At 41.4% G+C, this 18,776-nt stretch overlaps 2 long non-coding RNA genes across 2 annotated transcripts in view; one reads left to right on the top strand and one right to left on the bottom strand.

Annotated features, from left to right (window-relative positions):
• LOC100910304 (uncharacterized) overlaps positions 1-18,776 on the top strand; it is a 76,877-nt gene that overhangs the window by 36,596 nt on the left and 21,505 nt on the right.
• Positions 3,968-12,570, bottom strand: LOC134480365 (uncharacterized). Its single transcript, XR_015629110.1, has 3 exons — positions 12,318-12,570; positions 7,380-7,634; positions 3,968-7,242 (listed from the first exon to the last, which is right to left on the bottom strand). It is a non-coding gene; the product is annotated as an uncharacterized LOC134480365 (long non-coding RNA).

Genomic DNA, 18,776 nt, shown 5'->3' with positions numbered 1-18,776 from the left:
GGGAGGAGTAAGAAGAACATGATCAAAATAAATTGTATGTCAATTTCTTTAATTAAAAGATATATAAATATATAGAAAAGAAGCTAGGCATGGTATTGTTTGCCTGTATTCATATCACATAGGAAGCTGAGGCAAGAGGATGATGAGTTTGAGGCCAGAGTTATATGAGTTAATCTTATATAACAAGAACAAGAGAGGAAAGGAAGGAATTTGTAATGGTAATCATGTAGTCGTCCTATTTATTTTTAACTTTTGGTGTACTATATTTTAATCATTTCCCCCTCTCCCTTTCCTGCCCAGCAGCCTCTTTTATCTTTCTCACTCCCTCTTGAGTGCATGAGCACTTTTTAAAAAGTTATTATAGTACACATAAACAAATGGATATGTAAATAAGTGACACAAACAAGCAGGCGAATGAATAACGCAACCTGCTAAGTCCCTTTAATGTTGCTCATGTGTATACCTTTTTAGGGCTAAACACTTGATATTGATTAACACCTAGGGGCTCCATCTCTGGGGAAGACTGATTTTTCTTTCTCTCAGCATTTATCAATAGTCTGTAGTCTTTTCTCTGGGCGCTGGGGTCTTAACTACTCCTCTCTAGGGACATTTTCTTACTTTTGTCCTTTATGATTCTTCTGCCTTTTACCCACAAAACTGTCACTTTTATCCTACTGACTTGTTAGCATTGTTTACTTGAGTCAATGAAAGATGTTAATATATAAATTAATGGGTAGGTAGGTATTGTACTGTTACCTATCTGTATTAGTCCATTATTTCCTCAGATAACATTTCTAAGAATGAGTTATGATTTCTGTTAATACCTTAAAATTAAGATTGGTGTATTTTTACATTTTTAGTTCTATGAAAATGTAACATCATGTTTAAATGTTACATACACATGAACCAGATTTGACATCTTCTAGATGGGTTATAGACAGACTAAATGGGTCAGGGCATGCAGGAAAAATATATTGTAATCCATATAGACATTGTGAACCATCTTGTATACATGGCAATCTGCATGTGGACCAGGATGAAAGGCCTTTTTGTTGCACCCCATACAACTGCTAAAATCCAGTCACCTCTTAATCCCAAAGCCTTGTGCCTCTGTTAGGTTGTATCTAATGGAAGATACTTTTTTCTCCACTGAAATATATCAGCTGAGACACTTGTTCTGGGTTCTGAATGCTCATAGGAAGATTGTATCTTTTTTTTTACAGCAACTTCTTAGTGCCTCCTTAGATAAAAAAATATTCACATACAGCATATCAAAAGTCTCTAGCCCATCCATGGAAAGAAAGTGTCAGGCCAGTCTAAGATCTACTGAAAATACATGAAGCCCAAGAGAAGAAAATGAAGCCGATCATTGTTACAAATAGCACTCTTGGATTTTGCAGTAGCTGAATAATATGCTCAAAATAGACTTTTAAATCAACTTTAAAATGTTTAATATAACATGAACATTAGAACTACAGGTACATATGCAATATCTAAGGTGAGGATCATTTTGATGAGGTCAAAGGACGGCTTTATTAGGACACTAAGAAGACAGACAACCCTGATTAGTCAGATTGTAGAAGGATCAAAAATATTCTGATGTCTTTCAAGCTTTGGATCTCATTTTGAATTTAAGAGCAGTTGTAAACAGTTGGATAGAGTATTCATAAACTAGAAGATGTTTCTGTGGCTGAAAACCAAGAAGGGAGTTCCCAGAGTGAACAGAGGTGAACAGAGTTGCAAATGATGAAAAGAACATGGTACACACATGCATACATACATACACACACACACATACATACATACATACATATACACACAAAGATACATACATACACACATAATACATACACACACATACATACACACATACATACATATACACACAAAGATACATACATACACACACATACACACACATACATACATATACACACATACACCATACACACACAAAGATACATACATACACACATAATACATACACACACATACACACATGCATACATACATACACACATACATACATACATACATACATATACACACAAAGATACATACATACACACATAATACATACACACATAATACATACACACACATACATACACACATACATACATATACACACAAAGATACATACATACACACATAATACATACACACACATACACACACATACATACATATACACACAAAGATACATACATACACACATAATACATACACACACATACACACACATACATACATACACACATACATACATATAACATACATACATACATACATATACATATAGAAGGTAGATAGATATATAGATACATAGACTAGAAAGCTGATAGATAGTAGATGATGTTGTTGTAAAAATATAAAAAATAAAAAAAGTATTGGTGTCTTTTATCCCGCTAGTTCCACACCACAGTGCCCCAAGATATCTGCTAGATATCTTGGTGGAAACACATCCCACCTCCATGGTGGCCCAGACCAGTCACCTCACACTCCATTACACTTAAATCTACACATGAAAGAACACACAACACAATAACCTAAACATATAAAGCCCAGTACCATCCATCCCTTAAGATCATTTGTAACCACCTGTAAAGGTACAGCGTGGAATCATAACATCACCCACCATATTGTCCTGCCACGGCTTCTCCCTCTCTCTCTCCTCTCATCCTTTCCATTCCAGTCTCCTCCTCTTCCTTCAAACTTCTCTCCCACCCATCCTTCCTTCTCCTCCAATGACAGGCCTCCTTCTATCCTGTATCTGCCCCTCACCTGCATTTTACAAATTCAATGGGGAGAAGGGGGTAGTGGGATTAGCATCAAAATACAGATAACTCCAGGGCAAACCACAACAAGATAATAGCTAAATAAACAGATACATAGCTAAAAACATGATAGACAGGTAGAAAGATACATACATTACATAAACAGATACTTAGATAGACAGACAGACAGACAGATAGACAGACATTGGAAGTGAGTTGACACGTGCATATTAGAGTCCATAAATAAATGAGAAAATAAAGTAGAATGAATATTTAAAGATATTGACACTTATGAAGAATATTCCAATCTAAAATCTCTAAGTAAAATAAATACCCAAAACTATCTGATTAAAATTCCCAGAAAATAAGAAAACGCATAAAGGTGCAGTCAATCGGATGGCAGTGGAGAGGTCCAGGGATCAAAACATTAAAGCAGTGATGGGTAGAGGTGGCCCTCTGCTGTCCCATGGGTCTCCAGGGCAGCTAGGAAACACTGTGCTACAAGAAAGAGCAAAGCCCCAGGGAGCTGGAAGTCTGCACCTTATCCATGAGGGGAAACACTGACATTTTCAGAAATGAGATGTTTTTGGTAAACCCAGAGAAGGAGTAATCAGCAAAGAAACACTGAAGTAAGATTCATAGATGAAGGAAGCCTCCCACCACAGAAACACAAGACAAATCTAAAGGGAAAAAGAAGCGCAGACATTTCAGAAAACCCCCATGAGTATCAACTATTTGAACAACCACAAAGTCTTATGGTAGTAATGGCAACATAGACTCAAAGTTTATAGAGATGAAACAATTCGACAGTGTCAATGAACTATTTTAAAAAGCAAGATTTTAGCTTTGCCTACAAGTGATAGGAAGATAGACTTATTTTACAAAAGAATAAATCCAAAAAAAAGCATATTAAGCTTCCAGACTTCATTATCTGATAAATCACGGGCACAATCCACAAGCAGGACAGAGCTACGTGACGTCCAGCTTCATACCCAGAGAGCTATTGGATTAATACAAGTAAACATAAAAAATTAAAAGTAAAAGAAATACAGTGCACCATTGAATATTTTCTATCTCCTTTATGAAATTTAATTTTTAGTTTTAATAATATAATTAACTACTATAGGTCTGACTTTTTAAAACCATTTTTTTCTAATTTTATTTATTTATCTATTTATTTATTTATTTTTATACTCCAGATTTTATTCTCCTCCTGGTCCACCCTTCGACAGTTCCACATCCCATACCACCCCCCGAAATCTCCACAAGGATGTCCCCATCCACCCACCCCATCTTCCTGGGGCCTCTAGCCTGTTGACGGTTATGTGCATCTTCTCTGACTGAACCCAGACCACGGAGTCCTCTGCTGTACATGTGTTGGAGGCCTCATCTCAGGTGGTTATGCTGCCTGGTTGGTGATCTAGTGTCTGAGAGATCTCGGGAGTCTAGGTTGAAATTTTGGTCCTCCTCAGCTTCTTCCAGTTTCCCCCTAAATCAACCAGAGGGGTCAGCAGCTTCTGTTCATTGGTTGGGTGCACATATCTGCATCTGACTCTTTCAGCTGCTTGTTGGGTCTTTTGGAGGACAATCATGATAGGTCTCTTTTTGTGAAAGCCCTATAGCCTCAGTAATGGTGTCAGGTCTTGGGGCCTCCCCTTGAGCTGGATCCCCCTTTGGGCCTGTTGCCGGACCTCCTTTTCCTCAGGCTCTTCTCCATTTCCAGCCCTGCAGTTCTTTCAGACAGGAACAATTATGGGTCAGAGCTTTGACAGGGGGATAGCAACTCCATCCCTTGTGATGCCCCATATTTCTGCTGGAAGTGGGTTCAATAAGTTCCCTCTCCCCACTGTAGGGCATTTCATCTAGGGTACCCCGCTTTGAATCCTGAGACTCCCTTACTTCCCAGGTCTCTGGTACATTCCAGAGGGTCCTTCCAACCTCCTTCCTCCCCAGGTCGCCTGTTGCCATTCTTTTTGCTGACCCTCAAGGTTTCAGCCCTCCCTCCCAACCCCCAATCCCTTTTCTTTTCCTGTTCCTCCCTTCAACCCCCCTTGTGGTTGCTTTCTTCCCAAATGGGACTGAGGCGTCCTCACTTGGGCCCTTCAGTTTGGTGACCTTTTCAAATTCTGTGGACTGTATCTTGGGTATTCTGTATTTTTTTTTTACCAATATCCACTTATTAGTGAGAACATACCATGCATGTCCTTTTGGGTCTGAGTTACCTCACTCCCGATGATATTTTCTAGTTTCATCTCTTTGCCTGCAAAACTCAGGATAAAGCCACTCTGGTTCATAAAGAGGTATAGAATGTAATCTGTATACATTCTATAATCTGTAAGCCACTAGGGCACCACCAGAAGTTTTTCAGTGCATTTCTCTCCATGGAGTCATGACAAACAGCTCAGCTACACATTGTAAGACTGACCAACACATGTGTGTCATTAGTGTAGAATCCTTCATGATTTCTTTCACATGATTGCTTTAGCAAAACATCCTTTCACCTGTGTCTGCTTCAGGAAAACACTCCATTTGTTTGACTCAGCAAAACACCATCTGACACAACTGACTTTCCAAAGAAGCCTTAAGTTTCCACTTCAGAGAGTCTTCAGGTTTTCTGGGCGAGCCCTCTAACTTACTTTAAAGTGAGAAAACAGAACCTAATGCCATGTGACAGAGCCCCAAGTAATGATAGAACAGTTGCTCCAAGAGAGTGAATTAACCTGCTCTATCTGAGCTTGCAAAGCAAGATGAATGAACACCGCAATGGTGCTTGGGAAAATTGATATTTGCATAACCAAACTTCCACCAAACCAAAAGAAGACAAAAGTAATAAAACTACTTACTTTATGGCAGACATTGGAGATATCCTTTGATCTATTCTTTTCTTCCTCTTGTCAGGAATGGGGAGAGTTGGTGTGAAAGATGGTTTGGCACTTAACAGTGCTTGCTGCCCTTGCAGAGAATCCAAGTTATGACTCGAAACTGCCTGTTAACTCCAGCTCCAGGGAATGCTCTGACCTCCTTTTGCTTCCACAGGTACCCAGACACATGTATGTGTACATTCATACTTGATTACATGTGTTCATATACTTGAACACACACATAAAACAAAACTACATCTCAATAAAGTGGGGTGTGTGTGCGCGCACACACACACACACACACACACACACACACGCGCACTCGCACATAAGCACGCTCGTGTATATGTTGTACATATGGAGACCAGAATAGGGTGTCAGTATTCCCTCGGTTGCTTTCTTCCTTATTCCTTTAAGACATGCCCTTCACTAAACTACCAGCTTCACATTTCACTTAGGCTGCTTAGCCAGCAAGCTCCCAAGATCTCCCTGTATCCATCTCCATAATGTCAGTGTTACATGCCTGGCTTTATACATGGCTCAAACTCAGATCCTCATGTTTATATACCAAGCACTCTGACCTACTGACTCATCCCTCCAGCTGCAAGATTCTCCAATCTTAAAACTCCCCCACCCCCAATGTAGTGCCTTTCTGATAGAATCGTATTTCCTCATGGATCTGTAAAGTTTTTTTTTCTCAGTAGGCAGCCTCAGCGGCAGAAGGCCAAGAGAAACGACTAGGAGTCAATGGAGATATTGAAACAATTGTGTCCACTCTTTGCCTCCGCTCTTTGAGATCTTAGGATTTCTTCTGTAGAAAGAAGGCAGTGGTGCTCCTGAGTTACTTACTCTCTTAGTTTCCAGGCTTACCCCAAGAACCAAAGCTGGGATGTGTGTGGAATCCCTGAAGGACCGTGCATTCCAGTCAAGTCTGGGCTACAGAGGCTTTGCAACAAACAAGCAACAATAATAAAAATAGGCCAATAAATTATAAGCATCTCCAGGCATGCCACACTTCCTTGCATGCCAGCAGAGAAGTAGACAATAGAAAATCATGCTAAAATACCAGTAATGGTAGCTTAGGGAGTGTCTCGTGGGGTAAAGCCAACCCACACTGCATACTGTTCTTCTGTCCGAGTATTATGCATACCTGGCTCCTGTCCAAACATTGTAGAGATGATCAAACGTTAGGATGCTTGGCTGGAAGATTCGACACAGGCAGGGCCTCTTTCCCCCTCCCCTCCTCATCCCGTCTCCCCTCCTCCCCTCCCCACCTCCACCCTTTTTGGGCCCTTCCCTCCATGCCCAAGTTCCCCGCTCTGCCAGCACCACAGTGACAATATGAGATATCGCATCTGAAGAAGCACAGCCAAATATTTGATTTGGACGACGGCACTGAAGATGCCTCATCACAACTGTGGGTGCCCAGATTACCAACGCCTTGCTCTTGGCGGCGGCACATGCTGCAGTGAGTACAAACTGCACGGAAGAGCGCGTTACAACATGGATGGAAGAGATCCCAAATGGCTGATGTGCGGTGTCTTGTTTGGGGAAGAGCTCGCTGATGAGGAATAAGCTGAAGAGGCAAGAGGCTGTTGTTTTTCCTGTCAAGGCAAATGGTACTAAGAATATGGCAGGCGCTTTTAAGATTTTTTTTCCCCTCCCTTTTCTTACTTGGATTCAGAAACGCTTGGCGACGAGAAGAGGATTGCTGTTCCTGGTGGGATCACGAAGTACTTACGGTGACTCTTGCCCCTTCTCCCGGAAGTAGGGCTTGGCTTCATTTCTGTTAGCCTCACTAGGAACAACCGCAGATCGATTGGGGAAGGACTTGCAATTCCCTGCCGTTTCCAGCACCCTGCTACGTCCAATCTCAACCGGATTGAAACACGACTTAAATCAGTGAACGAAGCAAAACCGGCTGAAAAAATACCATCTTCTGTTTGCAGTGTGGGGATAGTAACGCCCCAGTGTCCTGCAGAAACACCCAGGACTCCTGAAAGAAGTTGTGCAGGCACAATCAGTCAGAGATCCGTGACATCTGCTTAAGGACCGGAAAGCACAGTGGGCTCTTTTTACGTGAGGTTTTTGCTTCCCACAGTTCCAGCAATCCTAACTATCGTCTGAAAAGATGGATTGGAGACTCCCAGGAATATTTATTAATATTAATAAATATTAATAAATTAATATTAATCCATAACTTTGGAAGGCTGCACCACTCACCACTCTGAAGACTGAAGTCACCACTTTATCCAGTGTACTCTGTGTATTTGATGCCACTAGGGTTGGTCACTTAGTGGATTTCTTGCTGAGCAGACTGACTGCCACTGTGATGCTTGCTTATATTCCCCTAACCTCTGTGCAGTGTCCTTTACAGAGCACAAAGGGCAAATCTGTTCTGAGTGTGGTCTAGTTCTACTTCAGGCTGCTATGCACAGCCAGGCATCCCCTAGGAGTCTTGGAACATACTACCCTCCATTTAGACAAAACACATTTCTACTTGAAATACATCAAATCTTTCCAGATTCGGAGTTTTCTGGATAACAAATTTGAAGTTGAAGAGTCACATTTAAATGCAAAACCAGTGAGGCCTTGGTCATTATACACACAGACCACATGCTTAGCATATTAATCATTTAAGTACAGAAAGGCATGCATGCATCAGTGCACGCTTGTGACAAGTCCACATTTCATGTCTTCAGTTAGTGCGTTTACACACACACACAGGAGAGAGAGAGAGAGAGAGAGAGAGAGAGAGAGAGAGATGAAAACTTGTTTATACATGTAAGTTGAATTCTTAGAGAAATCTGGAAAAAGGACCGATGTGCTTTTTTGTCTGCGTTACGTGCTTCAATAGGTTTAATAGCTTCCCATTGACTTGAATATCCTGCCGTCAAAAAAAACTCATATGAGAGAACTCTAGATAAAATGCTTCTGGTATTCACTCATCTGTTAGCCCTGTGCTAATCATGCCAAGGTCATGGGTTCAGTCCCCAGGTGGGCCATTTACATTTGCTCTGCTCCAAAGCACCACGTTGCACTTCCAACCCCACTGTGTACATTGATGAATGTGTGCTGGGCAGGGCTCAGGGATTGCAGGGTAAGCTACGGAATTAGATCCCATAGATCCAAAACCTAGCTTCCTACATCTTATCGGTGTGACTTCCAGTCAGTTATGCAACACCCTTAGGACTCTAGCTCTATATTCAGTTGGGACAGTAAGCCTAGTTACCTGGCCAAACTGGAAACTAAGGATTAAGGAGAAACCCCAAGAGCTGACTGCAGTGTCTGCATACAAGATTCCTCTGGAGGAAGGATGAGAGACTGGAGCTTGGCAAATTATGCTCATAATGTTCATGATCTGGGTCAAGAATACGACGTGTTGTGTTGGGTGAGTCACATGTGTTGCATCTGCTGATCACGAATCAGGACCAGATGGGAAACTGCACAGTCATGGGTCTGCAAAACACGTCCCTATAAGTTCCGAACTAACCTACTTCGAAAACGTCTCCCTCCTCTTTCTTCCAGAAATATATTCTGTGTCTTTATGTTGCATTCAACCTTCTGTTGAAATGTGAAAAAAAGAATCAAACATGTGGATTCATTTCAAAATGTATACAGTCAAGGCTGAGCATGATGGTGCCTGCCTTTAATACCAGCACTTGGGAGGCAGAGGGAGGAAGATTTCTGTGAGTTTGAGAGCAGCACGGTTTTCAAAGGAAGTTTCAGGACAGCCAGGACCACAGAGGGAGATCTTGTCTGAAACAAACAGACAAACAAGCAAAAAAAAAGTATGTAGGCAACTTGTGAAATGTGTGTGTGTGTGTGTGTGTGTGTGTGTGTGAAGTGTGATGTAGAATTAACTGAATCATTTGTACGCTGGCTGATCTTTTTCACTTATTTCAGTCCTGAACACCATACCTCCTTCTGCAACATCACTGATTCCCTCTGGAGACAGGCTCTGGAACTGGCACTGGATAGGGGGCAACTTGAATTAAGTCATCCAAAGCCAGTAATTCATCAAACTTACATTAAAGCTGCAAACATCAAACTAGCAACTCTAAGTACTTTCCAGTTACAAAAGTATTATGTCTCTATAAGTTTGCTATTGCTAAAATGTGGTTTAGATTCTCCTTCCATTGTAAATTGCTATAAACCCTGATCCCCTTGGCTTTTAACCCCCTTTTCCCCTGTGTTCATTAACCCATCTCTTCACTCCGAAGGAATATACCTCTGATGCTTTAATTTTCTCAGCTTTCTGACCTCTCCCCTATAGCAATCAAGGTCACTTACACACAAGACATCAATTTGTTTTAAAAAAAAAAGTAAGAGAGAATCTCAATCTTCCCCAGCCTTCACTAATTTTTTACAGGGAAAATTGTTTAAAGGAACATAGTCCCCTGCATTAAAAATATTCATTTTGTGATTAGATAGAATATTGGCTAGTCTTAGAAACAAAGTCTTTGTGGGATCTACACTCCTGGTAAACATTCTTCCAATGTTTTTATAGCTCTCACAGAGAAATATCTAAAAATGTATTTTATGAAAAAGGCTCGAGTCCCGCTCACATTGCTGCCTTTTGCCTTTTACACCTACACTTTCCACATCCCGTAAAAACCCTGCCCCTCCCTGTGCTCCTTAATCATAATTTTCTTGAGGTTTCTTTTTAATCTTACGACTTTGCTTCTTTAACATAAAATGGAGCCTCTGTTCACTGTTCCTTTGAGAAAGCTGTGTCAGAGGCTTGGCACTACATTTTCATCTGATATTAAAACAACAGAAGACTCAGATCAGGCCACGGCGAGCATTTACGAAGAAGCTGTGTCTATCTAAACACCAAGCATGGTCCCGCTTAATACTGGGGCATTTCCCACAATCTGTATTTAACTGAGATTTTAGAAGTGCATAAGTAAATCCAACAGAAGCTGTTGTTTAGTGAGTTGCTGGCTACTCCTCTCAAAGATTTTCCTGGACATTTAAATGAAGCATAAAAGATAGCACATTCAGGGTGTAGGACTTTAGAACCATGCAAAAACAAACAAACAAAAAATCAAACAAACAAACAAACAAAAAAGGGCCAAACCCTGGCCCTCTTTCTTCTTTTGGCTCAAGATTCACTATAACATGGCAGAAAGCCTTGAAAGCATCAGGTTTTCAAATGCAAATCAAAACAACCCTGAGATTCTACCTCACACCAGTCAGAATGGCTAAGATCAAAAACTCAGGTGATAACAGATGCTGGCAAGGATGTGGAGAAAGAGGAACACTCCTCCACTGTTGGTGGGATTGCAGACTGGTAAAACCACTCTGGAAATCAGTCTGGAGTTTCCTCAGAAAATAGGACATTGCACTACCTAAGGACCCAGCTATACCTCTCCTGTGCATATACCCAAAAGATGCCCCAACATATAACAAAGGCACATGCTCTACTATGTTCATAGCAGCCTTATTTATAATAGCCAGAAGCTGAAAAGAACCTAGATGCCCTTCAATGGAGGAATGGATACAGAAAATGTGGTACATCTACACAATGAAGTACTATTCAGCTATCAAAAACAATGACTTCATGAAATTCATAGGCCAATGGATTGAACTAGAAAATATCATCTTGGGTGAGGTAACCCAATCACAGAAAAACACACATGGTATGCACTCACTGATAAGTGGACATTAGCCCAAAAGCTCGAATTACCCAAGGTACAATCCACAGACTACATGACGCTCTAGAAGAAGGAAGACCACTTCACTCCTTCTTAAAAGGGGAACAAAAATATTCATAGGAGGGACTATGGAGGCAAAGTTTAGAGCAGAGACTGAAGGAACAGCCATTCAGAGCCTGTCCCACATCTGTCCCATACACATACAGCCACCAAAACTAGATAAGATATATGAAGCTAAGAAGTGCATGCTGAAAGAGTCAGATATAGATCTCTCCTGAGAGACACAGCCAGAGCATATCAAATACAGAGGCAAATGCTATCCGTTAACCACTGAACTGAGAATGGGACTCCTCTTGGAGGAATTAGAGAAAGGATTGAAAGAGCTGAAGGGGCTTACAACCCCATAAGAACAACAATGCCAACCAACCAGAGCTCCCAGGGACTAAACCACTACCCCAAGACTATACATGGACTGACCCTAGCATAAAAACTGCAAATGTAGCAGAGGGTAACCTTGTCGAGCACCAATGGAAGGAGAAGCCCTTGGTCCTGCCAAGGTTGGATCCCCCAGTGTAGAGGAATGTCAGAAGGGGGGTGGGGAGGGAAACACCCTTATAGAAGAAGGGGAGGGGGTGGGATAGGATGGATATATATATATATATTGAATATATATATTCAATAAAAAAGTCCCTTAAAGTGATAAAAAAGAAAACAAAAACAAACAAACAAACCAAAAAAACACGCAGAGCATGCACTTTGCCTATTTGAAGAGTGCTGGAGAATACCAGGAGACCTCAGATGCCTGCTGAGGTATTGCCTCTTTCTACTGCCTTCATCTAGAGAGCTTGGTTTCAGAGATCAACCCCACCCCCACCCCCACCCAGACCCCGAAGTTATGTCTAATCATGGAGGCATAACCAGCTAGGAGCCCAGGAATCTACTAATGAAAGTTTGGGAAGACAACAACATGATATTAATTTGAAGCTTAGAATAAAAGAGGAATCAGCACAAATCAATACCTTTCCTACAGTTCTTTTCAGCCAGGACCAGGGTGGTGGATCAGGGTTTTGTTTGCAGTCACCGTAGAAAGAATCCTCTCCTAGTTACCGACCTCAGTTTTCAGCCCGCAAATGATGCTGAGGGTAAAAACAAAAAGAGGGGGGGCATAAACAAAAAGTTCTTAATGGTGAATGATGTGCGCAGGAGATGGTAAAGCTGCAGGGAAGACAGTAGAGCTTCTCTTGAGAAGGACCGACTGCTGGAAAGTGGATTGCGAGCATGTGGGGAGCCTGGGTATTAGAGAAGTGGAGAGCTGCTGATGCAATGTCCTCTGAGTCATGCGTGGGTAGTTGAAGAAGCTATGCGTGGTTCTCCTGGCTCTCCGGCACCTGCCAAATTGTGGTACTGAATAAATATTAACGGGAAATGAAAAATGCATGAAGTGCCAGAGGAGTGGAGACGAAGAGCTTAAGAACCTACCCAGCCCCATTTCAAGCTGGATATACAGAGGAAGTGGGAAGAAGGCCAAGCAATCCTCAGACTTGCAAGGGACGCAGAGGAAACTGAGGAGAGTGGAACAATGTTTACTATGTTAACCTTCCTCTCATCACTAGCGGTGTTGAAACGTTCATCTTATTCACTTAGTTCTCCCCACAACACAGGGAATGAGGTCAAAGGCAACACATAAATCGCAAGTGGGGATCAATATTCTAGAGAAGGTTCAATTTCAGAAAATTAAATGGTTAAAATTTATATAAGATCAACAAATTCTAAGTGTCTCATACATTTAATTATGATGAAGAAGGTTTGAAACTGAGCTACAAACACCAGAGATGACAAACAAAGAAGGGAAATGAACAAGAGTTGTGTTTCAGTTCTTGTTTGAAATTGCTGCGATTGGGTCCGGTTTTGTGACATGCTTTCTGCCCTTCAAAGGAAAGACACGGTTTTGCTTTTTCCTGTTGCTGTGCCTAAATCTAACCAAAAGCAATGTAGGGAACGAAGGGTTAATTTCCGCTCAGTAACAGGTCACAGCAGAGAAGCATCGAGCAGTGACTGGACTTGGTCTCATCTGTGTGGCTTCGGGGAGCAAAGAGAACGTGGATGCTCAACTGATCTCTGCTTTTGCCCCTTTTATCTATCCATAGACCTCGACCCACAGGATGGCACCACCCACGTTCATAGTGGGTCTCTTCCTTTGATTGATCTTCTCTGGAAAAGCTCTGAAACTCACTTGCCACACCCTGTGAACACCCGCGGGTGTTTCTTAATCCAATCAAACTGACCACTGAGGTTAACCAAGGGATTATCCTTTCTGCAGTAGACTGCCACATCACTAGAAAGAGTCCTGAGACTCGGAGTGCTCCCAGCCAGCATATGATGCCGTTCAGAATCAAGGTATAAGAACAAGGCTTCTATGAGCAGAACGGGTATTTGAATTATCCACAGTCTCTGTGTTAGGAGATTGTAGCCAAACAGAATGTGAAGGCATCACGCCTAATTCGTTTCTTCAGAATCTCTTTTGTCTTAAGTATATTGGTTTCCTTGTGTCCATGACTTTATATATAAAGAATCATTAGACTTTCCGTGACTTTACATAATATAATCATTAGACGTTCACCCTTATAGGCAGGAAACAGAAGAGAGGAAAGGACAATTAGAAGAAAATTATGCATCAGGGGCTTTCTTATTTTTGTAAAAAATTACTGTTGGGATGCGAATGGCATGATTTTATTTCTTGTTTTAATTCTTACTAATATCCATCTGGGTAGCTTTCTAGCCTTTATACATAGCCTGGTGTGATTTTCAAAGCCCACCTTGGTCATTAAATTAGTGAATTACAACTTCAAAATTGTCTTCGTTAATTAGGTATTGATGATGGTGACAATGACGGTGGTGATGGTGATGATGGTCATTGCGTCCTTGAGCAACAGCAATAAATGCTGAAAAACAACATGGGTTGGCCAAAGGCAGAGTAACAAGTCATGTGAGAAATAAAAAGGTGGCACCTTTGAAGCTTACTTCACCTTGAAAATTATGCCCATAGCGTTTTGTACTAAAGAGGACACAGTAGGTTTCTAGACAGACGAAGTCTGTCAGCCCCACACTACACAGCTCACAGGCAACATGAATAACAGAAACCCTTCTCCACCCGTCACCTGCAAGTGGTCCCTTGGCTAATTTTCCTGGGTCTTCAGCTGCCTGAGTTTTCTCTGCTATGAGGGCATTCTTCGAATGTATACATTTTGTACTCTCCCCAACCCATTCCTCAGCATTTCACCTGGGAATATGCGAAAAGAATAACCCATTTCCCAAGAACGTCAAGTCCAGCTTCAGATGTGATTCAGGTTCATCTCTCGGTGGTGCTTGTGTCTCAAGGATTTTCATATTAATTAACGATAATTCATATTACTGGATGAACTATCGAAGAGGGATGTGTACTTAATAACATTTACAAACATCCACTTTGACTTAATTGTTTCCAATGAGGATCTGAATGGAAGAAGTAAACCTTAATGTGGTATCAGGAAAGACATCAACTTCCAACTAGGGAAGGGAATTATCCTTAGAAATGTTCCTGCAATAATAAGCCGATATCTATTGATGATACATAACAAGTAGAATCCTACACATACAGGTAGAATTACAGGAAGCAAAGGTGATCTCATGGAACTCAAAAATAAAAAAGGCTTTAAGTTGGTTTCTTAAAGGATAAGTGTGTGCTGCTGTTGTTTAACTGGCTACACTACTACCCTTTTCTCCTCTCTGACAATAATGATAGGCAAAGGCTGCTTAAGGAAGAAATGCTTTAAGTTGGCTCTTTGACTGGGAAGTGATACAACCCATCACGCTGAGAACATGAGCGTTGAGAGCATGGGATGATGTCCGGAGTCAAGGGGTAGATCGAAGAGAAGCAAGGAGCATTGCCATTCAATTGGCTGTTCCCTGGCCCCTCTTTCCTGCTGGTCTAGCATCCCAGACCATGGAATGTGGTCACCTATTTCAGGGTGGGAGTTCCCTCATCCATAAAGCCTCTAGACAAACACCCTTAGATACAAACACAAAGCTGTATGCTTAAAATGACTCTAAATCCAGTTAGTTTGAAAAAGAATATAAGCTATCACAAGGGTAGGGCACTATATATTTAGTTTCTGGCCTAGAATTACTCCAAATGATCTGATTTCCCTCTGCAGAGTTTGCATTCTGCACGTACTTGAGGTATTAACTGTGAATATTTTCTTCTGAGTCTCGCCTTGCCTGTTTATGCTGGCAGTCATTTCTTCTGTTGTGCAGGGACATTCTAGCTTACTATAATCCCATCTCCCTTCCTCTTTTCTGTATCCATACTTTTATCCTTAAATCTAAGACATCGTTGTCCAGACTGATGTTTCTTGTTCTCGTCTTTGTTTGCCTTTGTGGGCAGTCGGTAGATCTTAATCCTATCTGTGAGGAGAGGTGAGTAATTCAGAGGGGAAAACACTTTGACCTGGCCTCCTGAAGGTGTGCCCTGGGTCTCGGTCCCAGCTCTGATGATATGCATTCAGTGAAACCACAGAATTCCAGAGTGCCTCTGTCTCATTTCATTAAAAAACATAAGTAGCAGCCGTGAGTTTCATTAAAATAAGATGCTACCATAAAATTTTACAACTAAAAATGTATACGTTATAGCTACAAAATACGTAATGGGAGCCTAAGGTATCAACAGAATGTAACGTCAACAAATAGGATTTTATTGCCCAATTGCTTTGAGAGATTCAATACAGGAATGTTCTAAGATATGTTAAAAAAAAACTCCTGACTCAGCCTATGTCCAGAAAATATTTACTGTCCATAAAATATCTCACAGTAACATAAGGTAGAATTCCCGGTATGCTGATATGAAGTTTATGTTCCACTCTAGCATCTTTGCTCCCTTCCACAATCACATATGCACAAATTAGCTGTAGTCATGGGTGCACTTGCATGTACAAATTACACTGCACATATATTTTGCCAATTTCCACAAGGGAATGTGGAAACATACTGCTGCCCTTCTTTTATTGCCATGGTGGCTCAAACACAGAATGGGTGATTTAGTTAAATTTAGTTAGCACAGGATTGCCTAGACAAAACTGGATTAAAATTCCCTGGCTTCCATTCCAATGTATAATAGTAAACTTTAATGTCTCCAGCTTTCTTCTCAGACGGAACATGTCAAACAAAGTTAAGGGTGACATCATCTTTGATTGCACAAAATAAAATTACTTTGTTTCCTACTCATAAAGAACGTCAGGACAGAGGAGCCCAGAATGAGGTCACTGGCCGCCACCTTCACTGCGCAAACCACTACCTCCCCCACCGTCTGCCCGGAAGTAGTTCAGATAGAGTGTCACTATCTGACAGCTGGGATTCCTCCTGCCACGCAGAACTGAAAGGAAGAGATAACCAGATGACTTATACCACGTCAATGGCAAGAAATCTGTACTCCTTTTACCTCCTGAGCCTGGAAGGCCTTTGAGTACTTGGGCTGAGATTTCCTAAGAGGAATCTCTTTTCCATGCAGTAGTGAGAAGCTCCCACATCGATGCTAAATATTCATGATTTCATGAAAGTGCTTAAGCCTCTGCATTGAATAATAATAAAAAAAGGCTCTAAGTCCGCTTTACACATTTTGGACAAGCTAGTATTTGACATACTCTATATGTTCTGAATAGTGTTATAATTTCAGATAAATCTCTACTGACATCATTTCACCAGTGTCATATCCTTAAAAAACCATCTGACAGTGAAGGGCACTTTTGGGGGATTAACTAAACAGACACACGGAGAAGGATGTAGAAGGAAAGGAGGAAATGGGCTAAGAAGGAGGCTCGCTCTCCTGTACTGTGTTGGGATCAGACAACCTTTCTCGGTCTCTTTCCTTTCTAAGCCATTCACAAAGCTCCCGAGGAACTTCTTAATGGCTGCGTGCCTGCGGCGTTTCTCAACTGAGTTACTGTGCTGAGTTAGCCTGGCTCTTTCCCTCTGTCTGGGGGAAATATTAAACAAAGTTCATTATGCAGGCGAAACAATCATGGGGCCGTCTGCAGGCCAAATTGAGTCAGGTAGCAAATGAACTTGGGTTTGGGCACGGAGCCACTCAGATGGTTTTATGAAGGGAAATGGCTGTATAAAGCTGTTCAGATCCATGAAACGCTCCTTTAGGGTGTACTTGACAGGGAAAGAACCATGCATCCTTTCTTGGTTTTCTTCTACCTATTTTTCCTCTCCTAGGAATTAGCTTGTGCTTCCACCAGACATATTCACTGACGCTGAATACGGCGCAAAAATCACCTGTATCCATACATTATATAGAGCCGACAAACATGTAATTCTACGTTTCAAACAACTTATCCGATGTGTAAGGAAAACTAAATTTGCACGGCGAAAATAAGTACACAGCTTCGGAAGTTCAGGTTTGAAGGAAAGACACATCTGCTTATATGTAGTTCATGTAGCTGTCTGAGCCCTCAGTAAATCTCCTAAGTAAATGGAAACGTTCCCCCACGCAATTTCATCTCCACTGAACGTCCCTTCAAGGGGGTGCACTCAAACTTTCCCTGTGCCTTGGTTGTGCTAGAAGCTCCATCATTAATGACAGAGGACACAAATCTGCCAGCCACCATGAGCAAACTGGATGATAGTGAAGGAGACAGCTACAGAAGGGGGCACTTCTACTGGAGAGCAAGAGAGCTGTGGTGGATAAAATGTTCTCTCATCCTTAAAGATGAGAAGCTTGAAAAGCTCTTAGTCTCCAGACTTGAGCTAAGAAGTTTCAGCAGAGTGAAAAGTAGGTTGGGAAACAAACGATTCTGCCCAAATCCCATAGCTTGTGTTGCACAGCTTTGGCTGGGTTACAAATAGTGTGACAGTAACCATTGCCCATCCAGTGTGTGAACGTAGTCACCATATATTCGCGTTCTCACATGCATAAAGGATTTGAAGCAGCAAAGTAAGAGGTTTGCTTTGAATTATAATAGGCCTGAGAAAAATACAGTAGGTAGACGAGAAAGGAAGAGACTGGACATCTATAACATATACCAAGAACTCTGTAGTGACCATTGGTCACAGGGATAGCAAAAGGCACCAGGGGGCCTTGCTCCATAAACAGTGCCTCTCTTCATTCTGTAGATGCAATCATTACTATTTCCTCCCAAGGATCACCAAGAGCATAGAGAGATTTCCTCCAAAGAAATAGAAAGAAAAAAGACAAATTCTAATGATAAGCAGAAAAAGATAATGGTGAGGGGATTCTCATGATACAAATAGTAAGTTGACAGAATTGCAAAGTAGAGATTGATCACAACAGATATCAAGGAGTCAGTCACCAGGTAAAGCTTAGGATTGCAATTAAAACAAACAAATGAAGGGAGGAAAACAGGAAATGGGAATCAAGGGTGGATATGATCAAAATACATTTTATATATGTGTAAAATTCTCAGAGAATAAACTAAGGAGAG

Source organism: Rattus norvegicus, chromosome 9, assembly GCF_021556685.1.
Source record: "Rattus norvegicus strain SHRSP/BbbUtx chromosome 9, alternate assembly SHRSP_T2T, whole genome shotgun sequence".
NCBI lineage: Eukaryota > Metazoa > Chordata > Mammalia > Rodentia > Muridae > Rattus > Rattus norvegicus.
This window is presented reverse-complemented; position numbering and strand designations above follow the sequence as displayed.